Source organism: Theropithecus gelada, chromosome 15 (genome assembly GCF_003255815.1).
Source record: "Theropithecus gelada isolate Dixy chromosome 15, Tgel_1.0, whole genome shotgun sequence".
NCBI lineage: Eukaryota > Metazoa > Chordata > Mammalia > Primates > Cercopithecidae > Theropithecus > Theropithecus gelada.
In genome coordinates, this window is record NC_037683.1 from 110,623,541 (window position 1) to 110,637,608 (window position 14,068).

Here is a 14,068-nt window from a genome sequence, read left to right on the forward strand (position 1 = left end):
AAATTCAAAATTTGAAGTATGGCTTCTACTGACTGTGTATCACTTTCACATCACTGTAAAGTCAAAAAATTGTAAGTCTGACCATCATAAGTTATGGATCGTCTGCATAGCTTTACTCCCTTCTCTTTCTTTTTTGTGGCATTATTGTTATACATATTACCTCTCTTACTGTTATGAATTCAACAGTGTTTTATGTATCACTTTAACATGTATAGTTACTTCCTTAGCCCAATACAACTTGTCTGTTTAACTCATTTGCACTGTGTTTTGCAAATATATTTACATATCTTATAGCTTTCTATATGTTATAGGCGTAGCAGTACAGTGTGTACATATTTTATGCAATTCATTTTTATGTGAGTTATGAGAATAAGAGAAAAAATGTGCATTTATAATTACATAATTATCTTACCAGTGTTCTTTTATTGTGTGGATTCAAATTACCTTCTGGTATTTACTGTTTTTTGCAAAGTGGTTTTTCTAGCAACAAATTCAGTTTTTGTTTATCTGGGAAAGTCTTTATTTCACCTTCATTTTTGAAAGGTAGTTTTGGCGCATATGGGATTCTTGGCTGACAACTTTTTCTTTTGAGCACTTTGAATATGTTTTCCCATGTTTTTCTGGGATCTTTTGTTTCTGCTGAGAAGTCATCTGTTAGTCTTATTGGGGTTCCCTTGTAAGTAATGGGCTATTTTTCTATTTCTGCTTTTAAGACTTTCTCCTTGTCCTTGACTTTCAGCATTTTTACTACAGTGTTTTTGTTTGTGAATCTCATTGCATTTATCTTATTTGGAGTTTGTTGATGTTCCTGGTATCTTTCTGTAAATTTGGAAAGTTTATGTGTTTCTTTTTAAAAATTATTTTATTTTTGGCCGGGCGCGGTGGCTCAAGCCTGTAATCCCAGCACTTTGGGAGGCCGAGATGGGCGGATCACGAGGTCAGGAGATCGAGACCATCCTGGCTAACACGGTGAAACCCCGTCTCTACTAAGAAATACAAAAAATAGCCGGGCGAGGTGGCAGCGCCTGTAGTCCCAGCTACTCGGGAGGCTGAGGCCGGAGAATGGCGGGAACCCGGGAGGCGGAGCTTGCAGTGAGCTGAGATCCGGCCACTGTACTCCAGCCTGGGTGACAGAGCGAGACTCCGCCTCAAAAAAAAAAAAAAATTATTTTATTTTTAATTGGCATGTAATAATTGTGCATATTTATAGGGTGCAATGTGATGTTTCAATACACGTATACATTATGTACTGATCAAATTGGGATGATTAGCATATCCATCATTTGAAATACTCTTTCTTTGTGATGAGAACTTTCAAAATCCTCACTTCCAGTTATTTTGAAATATGCATACATTATGTTTAACCATTTTCCCATTTAGGAACAAAGGTGCAGCTCACCACCCAGCGCTCGCTTAATTTTACATAAACGTGCTCTTTGAGGCTGAAGCAAATCTGACTGATTTTCAATGTGAAAACACAATATAAAAACCGAGTTATTTCTAAACAGAACTAACGTTAGAATTGTCTGAATCATCAGAATCGTCTATTTCAGAAAAATTGAATTGAAATGGATCTTTGGCCAATAACTGTTCAAGAACAATGTTACCATCATGCATAGGAATGCTGCATTTTCTAGGATTTGATATTTTCAGCGATTGAGAATTACTGTATTTTGTGAATGGAAATACCAATACTAAAAACAGAATGTTATAAATAAAATGGTGTTTTTTATTTCCAAATTCAATGCACTAGAGCTTGCAAAAATAGCAGTAAAAGCGAGCAAAGCTATCTCATAGTAGACGCTGCAGCCGCATGCACTGTGGGCGAGTGTTCTCTGGGCAAATGGGAAGAAGGTTAACTATAGTCACTCTGCTGTACAATAGAATACAGTAACTTTTTCCTCCTGTCTAACTGTAACTTTGTACCGGTTGATGAACCGATAATTATGCTTTTTAAGCCCGTGGAAAGTGTTTCAGATCTTTAACCACAGTTAGTAGGCAAAAGGACTCATACACTTTCTTTGATTTTTGTTGGTATTGTTGTTGTTGTTGTTGTTGAGATCCGACTCAAATCAGTGTGCTAAAACCTGAGGATTGCCAGACCAAATATAGTTCTTGGGGTATGACAGGGAATGAGTAGTATCACTTTATGAAGGCTTCGGCTGCTATACATAGAAATAATCAGGCTATTACTAGAGATTGCCCTGCCCCTAAATAAGTGGTCTTGAAGATGTGGTGGGCAAGGGACAGAGAGAGACCAAGCACCCTGTGACCAGAACAGGATTATCTGTTATTTAGAGGAAGGGGTTAGAGAAAAGTTGGCTCATTGAATTAACGCAGGAAACCAGAGGTACTGTTAGGATATTCTGCAGTCTAAGTCAGGATGAAAACATATTTAATAACAAACTCAGCAACAGAAAAAACTTCATGTCTTGAATGTGAGAGGCAGTCTGCCATCTGAAATTGTTAGTTGACGTTGAAAATTCGTATCATCCTGGTGGTTGAGTTGGGGGATACCCCAGAAGAGGTTTTGTATTTGGTTTCCTGGTGGTTGGAGAGTTCAGACACTGGACTTGGAAGCAGATGATACCTCATAGTACAGGGAATAGGAACTTTGCTCACTGTCTGGAGAAACCAAGCATCTGGCTGTCTGATTTTAGTGAAACTAATTCAGGGAACTGATTAATGTCATCGGACAGGGTGTGAGTGCTGTGGCTCCTGCCAGGTCTAACTGAGACCCACTCTTGCCTTCTCTCTGCTCCTCCTATTTATGGTCCTTATGCCGAGAGTGTATACAGTAGATTTGCATTCTTTTTTTTTTTTTTCTTTTTAGAGACCGAGGTCTTGCGAAGTTGCCCAGGCTAGATTTGAACTCCTGGGCTCAAGCCATCCTCCCGCCTTAGCTTCCTGAGCGGCGGGGATTACAGGCATGCACCACCTAGCTGGGTTTGGGTTTTGTTTGGTTACACTTCCTCCTGTTCCTCCCACCATGGCTTGTAGTTGTTGTTGATTTTAATAGACTGTTTTTTAGAGCAGTTTTAGGCTCACAGCAAAATGGAGCAGCAAGTACAGAGATTTCCTGTCTACCCCACGCCCTCACATGCACAACATCCCCCACCACAGTGGTGCATTTGCTCAAATTGATGAACATGCATTGATACATCATCATCACCTAAAGTCCGTAGTTAACATTAGAGTTTACTCTTGGTGTTGTACATTCTATGGATTTGGACAGATATACAGGTATCCACGGTTATACTATCCTACAGAATAGTTGTATCGTCCTAAAAGTCCTCCGTGTTCTGCCTATTCGCTCTTCCCTCTCCCCTCTTCCCTGCCCCAGCAGCATTTCTGTTTTTATTTTATTTTATTTTACTTTTTTGAGATAGGGTCTTGCTCTGTTATCCAGGCAGGAATGCGGTGGCACAATCATAGCTCACTGCAACATCTACCTCCTAGGCTCAGGTGATCCTCCTGCCACAGCCTCCTGAGTATCTGGGAGTACAGGGACACACAGCCATGCCTGGCTAATGTATTTTTCATTTATTTATTTATTTATTTATTTATTTTTGTAGAGACAAGGTCTTGGTATATTGCCTAGGCTGGTCTCAAACTCCTGGGTTTAAGCAGTCCTCCTTAAACCCCAAAGTGCTGGGATTACAAGCATGAGCCACCACGCCTGGCCTGTTTTTATGTTTAAAAATTACTTGAGGAACTAGTTCTAATTCCAGTCCTTTGCTGGACTTGTATCATATATAGTTCAGAGAATTCCTACTTAGGTAGGGACTGCATATATCCTCGCCTTATCCCTTTCCTCCTTTCCCTTCACCAAATAATGGCAAGTCAGTGCCCATACTGTGTATCAGTCCATTTCATTTTTTGAGATTTCCTTGTTGGTCTGCTAATTGGAGACACTTCTGGACAAATGATAAATTTCTGACAGTACAAGCCAAAAGTAGTAAGATTTTGCTATAGACACTGGAGCTAGAAGGAAATTTAAAAATGGTTCCTTGCTTTTACACTGTTGGTGGGAGTGTAAATTAGTTCAACCATTGTGGAAGACAGTGTGGAGATTCCTCAAGGATCTGGAACCAGAAATACCATTTGACCCAGCAATCTCATTACTGGGTATATACCCAAAGGATTATAAATCGTTCTACTATAAAGACACATGCACACGTATGTTTATTGCAGCACTATTCACAATAGCAAAGACTTGGAACCAACCCAAATGCCCATCAGTGATAGACTGGATAAAGCAAATGTGGCACATACACACCATGGAATACTACGCAGCCATAAAAAAGGGTGAGTTCATGTCCTTTGCAGGGACATGGATAAAGCTGGAAACCATCATTCTCAGCAAACTAATACAGGAACAGAAAACCAAACACTACATGTTCTCACTCATAAATGGGGGTTGAACAATGAGAACACATGGACACAGGGAGGGGAACATCACACACTGGGGTCTGTCAGTGGGTGGGATACCATTAGAAGAAACACCTAATGTAGATGACGGGTTGATTGGTGCAGCAAACCATGGCATGTGTATACCTGTGTAACAGATCTGCACGTTCTGCACATGTATCGCAGAACTTAAAGTATAATAAAAAAATAAAAAATTAAAATGGTTCCTACTCTCTGTTTGCAAATTATGACCACTTCTTCCAAAGATCACAAATTGTACAGTGATACAGTCTTTCTGGGTAGCCTTAACTGAAACAGCCATATCACTCTTGAGTTCCTCTATGCATCTGCCAATCATTTCCTCTTTGCTACACCCTGTTTTGAAGTGTCTGCCCAGACAGTAGTACTCATCAACCACCAATCTTTGTGGGATGGGCACCTGAACCCATAGGAAACAATCTAAAGGCTCTATTGGCTGGATTGAGCCAATCACATCCTCTTCCCTGAGAATGGAGACCTTGAGCTACTGAGCTGATTAGATAATGGTTAGTTCTTGGGCTGAAATTTCATATAGAATTGTAGCATGTTCTGAACTACAGCATAAAAGATGTGCAAGCTGGGGGAACTAAAAAAGCTGCAGACAGCAGAGGCAGCGGAGGCAGCTAGTCTACAGAGAAGCCCTTGAACCGAGCAGACGTGTGGACACCCTGAGATGTAGTGGCAGGAGCTTCTAGTTCCAGTTCCTATTTGGACCAGCTGAACCTTTACTTTCCTTGGGTGGTGGTCATGAGATCTTTGGTCATAGCCTTTTCATAACACCTCTTCCCCCATTTGACTTGTGCTAGTTGAGTGGATTTCTGTTCTAGAGCTGAAATACAGTGCCAAGCACAATCTAGTGCAAGAGAGTCTTATGTAATTCAAGTCTCTATCTTTGAGTTGTGAGACACAAAAAGATAGAAAACCAAGGTCTGATAATCAGTGCAAAATAACTCCGTGTTGGGCTACCCTTCAGTCAGTCAGTGTCTTCCTCACCGGCAGGCATTTAGTGACTCATTCACCACCCTTCCCTTGTCTCGGCTAAAGAAGGCCTGCATCATTTCATCTTTTCTCAAAAAAGAAAAACATTCTGCTGTTTTCTGCTGCTCTATTGATCACATTTGTCCTTAATTCCTTCATATAACCTTGGGTAGAATATTAGTCTAGGTGCCAGGGGATGCGGGTTCTGTTCTTGTTGGGGTTTTAACCGGATGGATGGTCTCTGTAAGGTTCTTCATCTCTCTGTACCTCTACCTCCACACCTTTGCTGGGCAGTGAAGGGCTATGCTGATCACCGATTTCTAGCTGATAACTCCTGCAAAGCAAGGTGTGAATAAGGAGGGTGAAGAAACCAAGCTACTTCCCAGGCATTAGCTATAGATGAAGTAAATATGCCTATCCGTCACTTAATGATGTTAATTCTAAGAATCCTGCCAGTGGCCGGGCGCGGTGGCTCAAGCCTGTAATCCCAGCACTTTGGGAGGCCGAGGCGGGTGGATCACAAGGTCAGGAGATCGAGACTATCCTGGCTAACATGGTGAAACCCCGTCTCTACTAAAAATACAAAAAAACTAGCCGGGCGCGGTAGCGGGCGCCTGTAGTCCCAGCTACTTGGGAGGCTGAGGCGGGAGAATGGCGTGAACCCGGGGGGCGGAGCTTGCAGTGAGCCGAGATCGCGCCACTGCACTCCAGCCTGGGAGCACAGCGAGACTCCGTCTCAAAAAAAAAAAGAATCCTGCCAGTAAGTGAAAAGCTAGAAAATGAAAAATGACTTCTGTTAATTTTTTTGTTGTTTTTGTTTTTTGAGACAGTCTTACTCAGTTACCCAGGCTGGAGGTCAGTGGCGCGATCTCCCAGCTCACTGCAACCTCCACGTCTCGGGTTCAAGCAGTTCTCGCTGCAGCCTCCCGAGTAGCTGGGATTACAGGCATGCGACACCACGCCCAACTCATTTTTTCTATTTTTAGTAGTGACAGGGTTTCACTGTGTTGGCCAGGCTGGCCTCGAGTTCCTGGCCTCAAGAGGCAGCAGAGGCCGCTAGACTACAGAGAAGCCCTTCAACTGAGCAGACCTGCTTGGCCTCCCAGAGTGCTGGGATTCTAGGTGTGAGCCACTGCAGCTGGCTGACTTCTGTTAACTTCAGTGGTAAGAGTTATGATGTGTTCCATCCCAACCTAAGATGTCCAAATACTTTCTACAAATAGAAAAATACATCATTGAGCAATGAAAACTTTTTATTAGTAAATCCAAAATTAAATAAATGTAGTTGGTACATAAAACGGGTTAAAATGTTGCTTTGTTGCCTCAATAAAAAGGAGGAGGTGGGGCCGGGCGCGGTGGCTCGTGCCTGTAATCCCAGCACTTTGGGAGGCCAAGGCGGGCGGATCACGAGGTCAGGAGATCGAGACCATCCTGGCTAACACAGTGAAACCCCGTCTCTACTAAAAATACAAAAAATTTTAGCCAGGTGTGGTGGCGGTGCCTGTAGTCCCAGCTACTTGGGAAACTGAGGCAGGAGAATGGCATGAACCCAGGAGGTTGAGCTTGCAGCGAACCAGGATCGCGCCACTGCACTGCAGCCTGGGGGACAGAGCGAGACCCCATCTCAAAAAAAAAAAAAAAGAGGGGGATTGATGGAAGAGGGAAGGAGCTATTCTTTGGAAGGTGGTTGGTGAGTCTGGTGATGAAATTTTAAGGTGTGCATTCAGCAGCCAAAGTACTTAATAATATTTTTCCTTGGGGATTTTGACAGTAGAAGAAACTCCTAATGTGGAAACCTTTGGTATATCGGTAGAAGGGGATCTTTAGGTCAAAAAAAAAAAAAAAAAAGCAAGATGTAAGTTTGCTTCCCTTTTTGTAATTTGCAATTCATACACCTCCTTGCAGGATGCTATATTAGTTTCCAGAAGCTGCTGTAGCAAATTACTACCAGAGAACAGAATTAGATCTTGTTGCAATTCTGGAGGCCAGAAGTGTGAGACCTGACAGGGCCACATTCCTTCTAGGGCCACTTGCTTCCTCTCGCTTCTGGCGGCCAGCATGGCGTTCCTGGGCTTGTGGTTGCATCCCTCCAATCTTTGCTTCTGTCTTCACGTTGCTGCCTCCTCTGTGTCTGTCTCCAACTCCTGCTGCCTCTCTCATAAGGATGCATGTGGCCTACCCTAGCCTGATATTCAGGACACGCTGCTTCTCTCAGGATCCTGAACGTGACCGCTTTGTAGTAGTGGTTGTTGTACACGGTAATAGTCATTCCTTTGCCACGTGAAGTAATAGCCACAGGTCCCATGTGCTAGTGTGGGAATGAGGTGGTGACATTTGGGCTGCTAATTCTTTGTTGTGGGGGACTGTCCTGTGCATGGTAAGTGTTCAGTGGTGTTCCTGTCCTCCGCCCACTGGGTGCCAGTGACATCCTCCTCCCAGCTGTGACAACCAAAAATGTCTTCAAACATTGTCAAGGGTCCCCTCTGGCTGATGAGCCCTGCTTTAACCTAATCAGAGCCCATTCTTATCCCACTCAAATATGCTGACTGGCAAGTTTCCAGTCTCATTAAGAAGGGGGAGGGTGGAGAACGGATGCTGGAGAGGTAACTGCTCCTCTCCACTACACCTAATGTTCTAGTGAGGTCCACAATTGGGCCAAATCGAGCAGGATTATGAAATTTTTGCTAGACCCCTGTTAGTGTATTCTAACATTGTGGCATTTTATATTAGTCAACTAAATCTCAATATTATGTTTTTAAAAAATCCTATGGGCCTCTGAATCCCCAGGTTGGGTTTTTTCTACTTTACCTATGTTAACTACCTAGGTTGCCCTTCATCTTAGAATTTGTCCGTGTATCACCTCATTCTTTTTCAGCAGGTCCCTTTCTGGAGGTTTTTGTGCTCAGTTGGATATATCCTCTGCCGGCTGCTCCTTGCCTTGCTGTGTGGCATTGGCAGAGTACGAACTGCACACTTAGCTCAGCAGTTTATGCACTAGGGAATCATGATTGGAATTTTTCTGAAGTATCTTTTTTTTTCTGTGAAATAATTGAAACAGTATAGACACATTTGCTGTTTTGAAGTTTTTGTGATTTCCAAAGTAATCAATGCGCACTCTCAAAGTTCTCCGGTGGCTGATCTCTGGAGTGCTTGCCGAGTGTCCAGGAGTGCGCTTTGTCCAGGCTCCCCTCGTGTTGGCCTGCAGTGCGCTCGCTGCGACGGGTCCCTGACCGGTACTGGATGACAGGACTAGTACTGGTGCAGACGCTGGCAGAAACAAAAGCTGCAGCTTAATCATGACTAAGGCATGGGAGAGGGTGACAGATAATGGTTCCCAGAGTGTCCCTCTCAGACCAATAAGACATAGCAAAGCTACATGATAACCAGGCTGGAATGCATGTGAATTGTTCAAGTGAGTCTGTGTCACCTGAACTGTACTTGACAGTACCTAGGGGCTTCGTGTAAGGCATGAAGGGCTCCAAAAAGACCCCGCTCTTTGCCTTCAGTTATATTCTATATATTTAGTACACAGCACAGCAGAAGCAATCAGCTCTCCCCAGTGTTACTTATCCCGTAAATCGTCTTTCCTTACACCTATGTATTTTCTTCTGTATTCTATTTTATTAACAGATCATCTGATCTCCAGCTGTGCTGGTTTGGAACCTGTGTGCTCATCTTAAGCTCCGCAAGGAGAAAGGGACTGCTGTAATCATCTTTCAGTGAGTTTGTAAAAACAGTTCCCCCGTCTCAGCACTGTGCTTCGTAGGGTTTACAATCTGACCGAATGATTGACTTGACATACATCCCTCCCAGACCCTTTAGGACTGCTACTCCCCTAGAGGTTTTCTCTGCCCTTTGGAAAACAGGTAGGAAGAGGGATCTAGAAATAGCGGTATTCATTAAGATAGCCAAAGCTTGATAGGAAGAGAGAGATTCATTTTACTGTGGTAATTAAAGTGACAATGGGAGAATAAGAAGGCATATTGCTGCTTTTTCAGGAGTCTTGGCAAGGGTTCTAGTTTTAAAAGAGAAAGAGACACAGCCAACTAGATTGAAATGATGTGGAGTTCATCCCTCCACAGTCATATTTTTCAATAAATGGACTAAGTTGTCCCTTGGAATTCTGTAGGTGGTGCTCTTGTGCCATAGCATAGCATCGGCTTTGGAGAGGTTCTGAGAGCACAGCAGCTGGTTCCAGGGCCTGTGTCCTGTCGGTCCCCTTGCATAGCTGCCAGGCGCACCACCTGGAGGGCATCACATGGCTGGTCTGGTGAGAGGCTTTCTGTCTTTGGAAATGAGGGGGTGAATTAGGGTCTTTACCTTCTCTAACCTGTCTGAGCTCTGCTTTCCAGGGAAACCTAAGTGAGAGGTTTTCTAACCTTTTAAAGAAAAAAAATGTGACTTTATCCAAATAATTTTGATGTGTATTGTTACCAGTTTTCCAAGATTTTTTAATTGTTATTCATCTGTGATTCCTCAAATCAAAGTTCCTTTCCACATAACGCAGGGTATGGTTCTTGTTTATCTTTTCCTTTATGTTAATGTTTGTTTCCTGTTTAAGCTTCAGAGAAGATGCAGTAGGATGAAATAAATACGTAGTAGAGAAATTTGGAAGTGATGAAGGAATACAGGTGAAAGCCATCGAGTTCACGCAGCAGCTAGTAGTAACTTAGTTGACAACAGACCCTTTTGGCAGGAGCCCATTGCTTTACTCCTTGGTCGGAAGTTGGTTGTGATACCATGATGGTGAATAAGGAATCCAGTCAAGTCCACATTTGGTGATGCTGGAGAAGTGTGGTGGGCAAAGAAGATAAATTTAAATCCAGAGTGGTTTTCTGTTGCAAGGAGGACAACTCTGTTGCCAGAAGCATTTCAGGGTCTGCTTTTTCAGCAGGGGTTGTATAAGACGAAAGTCGCTTCACCTATATCCACCAACTGGTAGGGGAGAGGCAAAATGCCAGTGGGACTCACAGCCTGGACGTGCGGATCTGACCCATTCAGTCACCTGTGGGATCAAAAGGCCACCGGCCAGGCCTGAGGGAGGCCGGGCTGCGGGGCCGGCAGCTGGGCTCCCGAGCTGTGGCGCTGCAGATCCGGGATGTGCCGTGTTTCGTCAAGACAGAGAGCTTCCTCTCCAGTCTACTGTCTTAGTATATTCTGCACTGAGTTTTTAGGTTTTAATGACCGTAGTCCTCATTTACATACTTTGTAGTTGATTCTTTTTTAGCCATCTTTTAATTCTGCCTTTTCAGTTTACACTTTCTTATTTTTTAATTAGCTTTTTTTTAAAAGCACCCCAAATATACTTATTTTTGTGGGTTTTTAAAATCACCTTAAATATATTTTGTTGGGATTATTTTAGTATCTTAAGTATACTTTGTTAGGATTTTTTAGCATCTAAATATACCTATTTGTTGGACTGATTAACTTCATCTGAAGTGAATTTGTGATCTAATGTCTGATATTGTTAGTTGCATTTATTTCTTCATGTACTTTAGAACTTTGGTTAAATGACATGTTTTGAATGAGGTTTTAAAAACTTTTCACTCCTTCTGTCATTTTTCACCTCTTTCTCCCTCTCCGTACACTCTCCCCTGTGTAGCCTCATTCCGCTTGTCTCTGTCTGGCTTCCCTGGAGCCTAGGTGCAGAACCAGCGTTCACAGGGGGCTTAGTTACCTGGGCATTCACGGGCTGCTTCACGGAACGCCTGGTCCTGCCTGGCAGGTGTCCTCCGTCCTCCCGGGACCGCCACTCCGTGGGAGGCGAGGACGCTGCGAGCCTTCCTTCAGGGCTGTCCTCAGACCTCCCGGGACCGCCACTCTGTGGGAGGCGAGGATGCTGCGAGCCTTCCTTCCGGGATGGGGGGCCTCCAGTCAGCACCTTCATCCCACCTTCCAGCAGAGGTGCTAGTTTCTCACTCTGTCTTTTGTGCCTCTGTTTAGCCCCCAGCCCTTCTGAGACCCAAACCTACATTTCATGGCCTGTTTTTGGATCCTAGCATAGGAGGGGCTGGCTGCTCAAGGTTTTGTCCTCAGGGCCTTGCCTCTTTGTGTTTCTGTCCTGTATCGATTTCATAGAAATGTTTGTTTATTTTGTGCGTGTGCTTGCCTGCATCCTTTTCCTTTTTTCTTCTTTTTTCTTTTTATGTTTCCCCTCTCATTGCTGTATGTTTGGAGTAAAGAGAATCCATCACAGAGCGAAATTACGGTGCCATCTTAACTGGAAGAGTTTAAAGGAAAGAAGATATTTGGTTTTAGGTAGTACTGAAAGCTAACCACAGGAACGCTTCCTATGTGAGCTCAGCGACCCGTAGCATACGGTTATTTAAACTCCATCTGAGGCTTGCAGGCCCCAAAAGATGAGTGGGATTAGGCAGGTGGGATTTATTAGGATGCTGTGGTTCTCTACAAAGGTTTCACCTTCTATTTTTCATTTTGATGGTAATTTAAAAAAGATTCATGTTTCCACACACCTTAAATGCCTGCAATTCTAACTAAGTAATATCTTAAAATGTCAGTGCCTGGAGTTGTGTTTGTGTTGGTGCCAAGGAGCACTACTTTGAATATGGAGAGCGGTTATAAAGAGCAGAGGTGGACATGTAGACAAGGTGATTGACTGAGTCGGAGAGTGCCGTTGCGCGGCGGTTCTGAAGAGGAAGGTGAGAGGTGAATTGCGCTGTCTCCCGCATGTGTTCGTACTGGCCAGTCAACAGAACCTGCCTGTCAGTACCAAGCCCACGTGGTTAGTCCAAAGTGAGTTTCAATGACCGCACCATTGATCACGCTGAGTTAATTTTGTCAATTTAAATTTTACTCATTTTGTAGATTTGTTGGTATTTAATTTGTACATTTTTTGTTTTGTGATTGTTTAAGAGTTACAAGCATAAAGGCTTTACTGTTTTATGTTTGTTAATATTTAACAAGAAAAATGACTTTAGATAATACTGGGAGCTCTCAACAGTTTTTGCGTTTGAGAACCATGGGTCAAATGGCAACTTAACTCTTGCTGTTCGTTGCAGCAAGCACCCTGCATTTCATTTTGATGTCTTTAGCTCACTCCTGCTCATGCTTCCTACCTGCTTAGCGCAGTGTCCTTTCTCTCTGGGGCCTCTGACACCTCTGTGCCGGGCTGATGCCCCTTCCTCATGCTCCCTGCAGCCCCCTGTGTTTCCTTCTCTCCGGCCCTTCCTACAGGATGTGAAGGGTTATCTTTATGGGCCCCAGTTTCCTCATTAGCCATAAGTTGCTTGAGAGCGGGGAACACTGTCATCTTTTTATTTGCAGTGATTTTCAGAGCTCTTGTCATAGACTCCTGATAAATGTATGGGTTCCTTGTTTTTGTTTAGGTAGTAATAAATTACCTGTGGAATCAAGGGGAGCAAGAGGCAGAAATAACTTGGAGCCAAGTCACAAGGCAAGGCTTCCTAATATTTTAATAACTCATGTGTTCCTCAGCTCACTTTCTAACTAGTCTAACCAAAACCCAACAGTCTTACTCTCAGGTAAGTGAAGTGAGGACAAGAAATGCAAGGAAAGGAGGTAATCGTCGTAACAGAATGTGTAGGGGAGGCTGGTGGTTTTTCAGTCCGAGTGATGGCTCTTTGGTGCTCTGATGGAGAACGAGCAGTTCTGTCTTAGCAGCCTCGAAGGCAAGCGTGGTGGTGAAGGGATGCTTTTACTTTGAAGCCGAGTCCAGAGAATAGCTCCTCTCCCCACATTGCTGGGGACTTGGGTGGGAGAATTGAGTTTAGTAAATCCTCAGAGTTATCTGCTAGATTCAATTTCCTTAATTCTTTGCAAAGGCATCTGAAGAGTATATATACATACTCTGCACCTGGATTGAAGTTGCCTCCTCCAATTCCTTACACCCAGATTCTGTTTACAATGAGGCTTGTTTGAAATTGTCTGCCAATTTCAGGTCTCTGTTTTTGATGAGACTGTCTCAGAGGTGGAATGCCACTGACTCAACAGAGAAATAGCCAGCTCCTCCTAGTGGAAGTTTTCTTAAAACCTCATTGGTTTTAGGAGCAAAAATACCATTTGTTTCTCTCATAAGCACTTGATGGGAACAAGAGTATTTTATTGTGACATTCAGAAAAAAAAAAGCCACAAACACTGGGGTAAATTGACCAATCTTACCCTGGGAAGTGAAGCAAAGAAGCATTACATTTCAGTAGATTAAAAATAGTTATCAGGCTTTCATCAAGGAGGAGGAAGAATCTTGTCAACTTAAGTGGAATTGAACATAAATTTCTTAAGTTTATATATGATTATATTTTAGGGGGTTTTAAATATTTTCCGACAAGGTCATGGTGCCCCTAGTTGATGACATTGATTGGAAGCTAAGTATTTGATTTGTCTTTTTTTCTTTTTCCATAAATAGTGTGTTTTGTAGCTTTCTGTCTGTACATCTCCTGTTTGGTGCTTATTTCATGAGAGAAAGGACCTCATGCTGAGGGGAAATGGGAAAAAAGTGCTGTTTCTCAGGGCGCCCCCACTTTGAGAAGGATACGTGGTCCATATTTGGCATGAGTAGACCTAGCTCTCCGGGCTTAGAGATGTTTTAGACCAAAGGAAAGCCATTCTTAGACTCTTGTCCCCCTGACAGGTACCACATATAGCTACTTTTGTGTGGCTTAAA

The 14,068-nt window shown here is 43.3% G+C and overlaps 1 protein-coding gene across 2 annotated transcripts in view; it reads left to right on the forward strand.

Moving 5' to 3' along the window:
• The window catches only part of FANCC (FA complementation group C), a 213,779-nt gene that overhangs the window by 36,030 nt on the left and 163,681 nt on the right, over positions 1–14,068 (forward strand). Inside the window, exon 2 of one of the 2 annotated variants that reach the window (XM_025360356.1) lies at positions 12,774–12,929. The exons of the other annotated variant lie outside the window; for it this stretch is intronic. The gene's annotated coding sequence lies outside the window, so the exon portion shown is untranslated. The remainder of the gene's footprint in view (positions 1–12,773; positions 12,930–14,068) is intronic. 2 annotated transcript variants of the gene reach the window in all.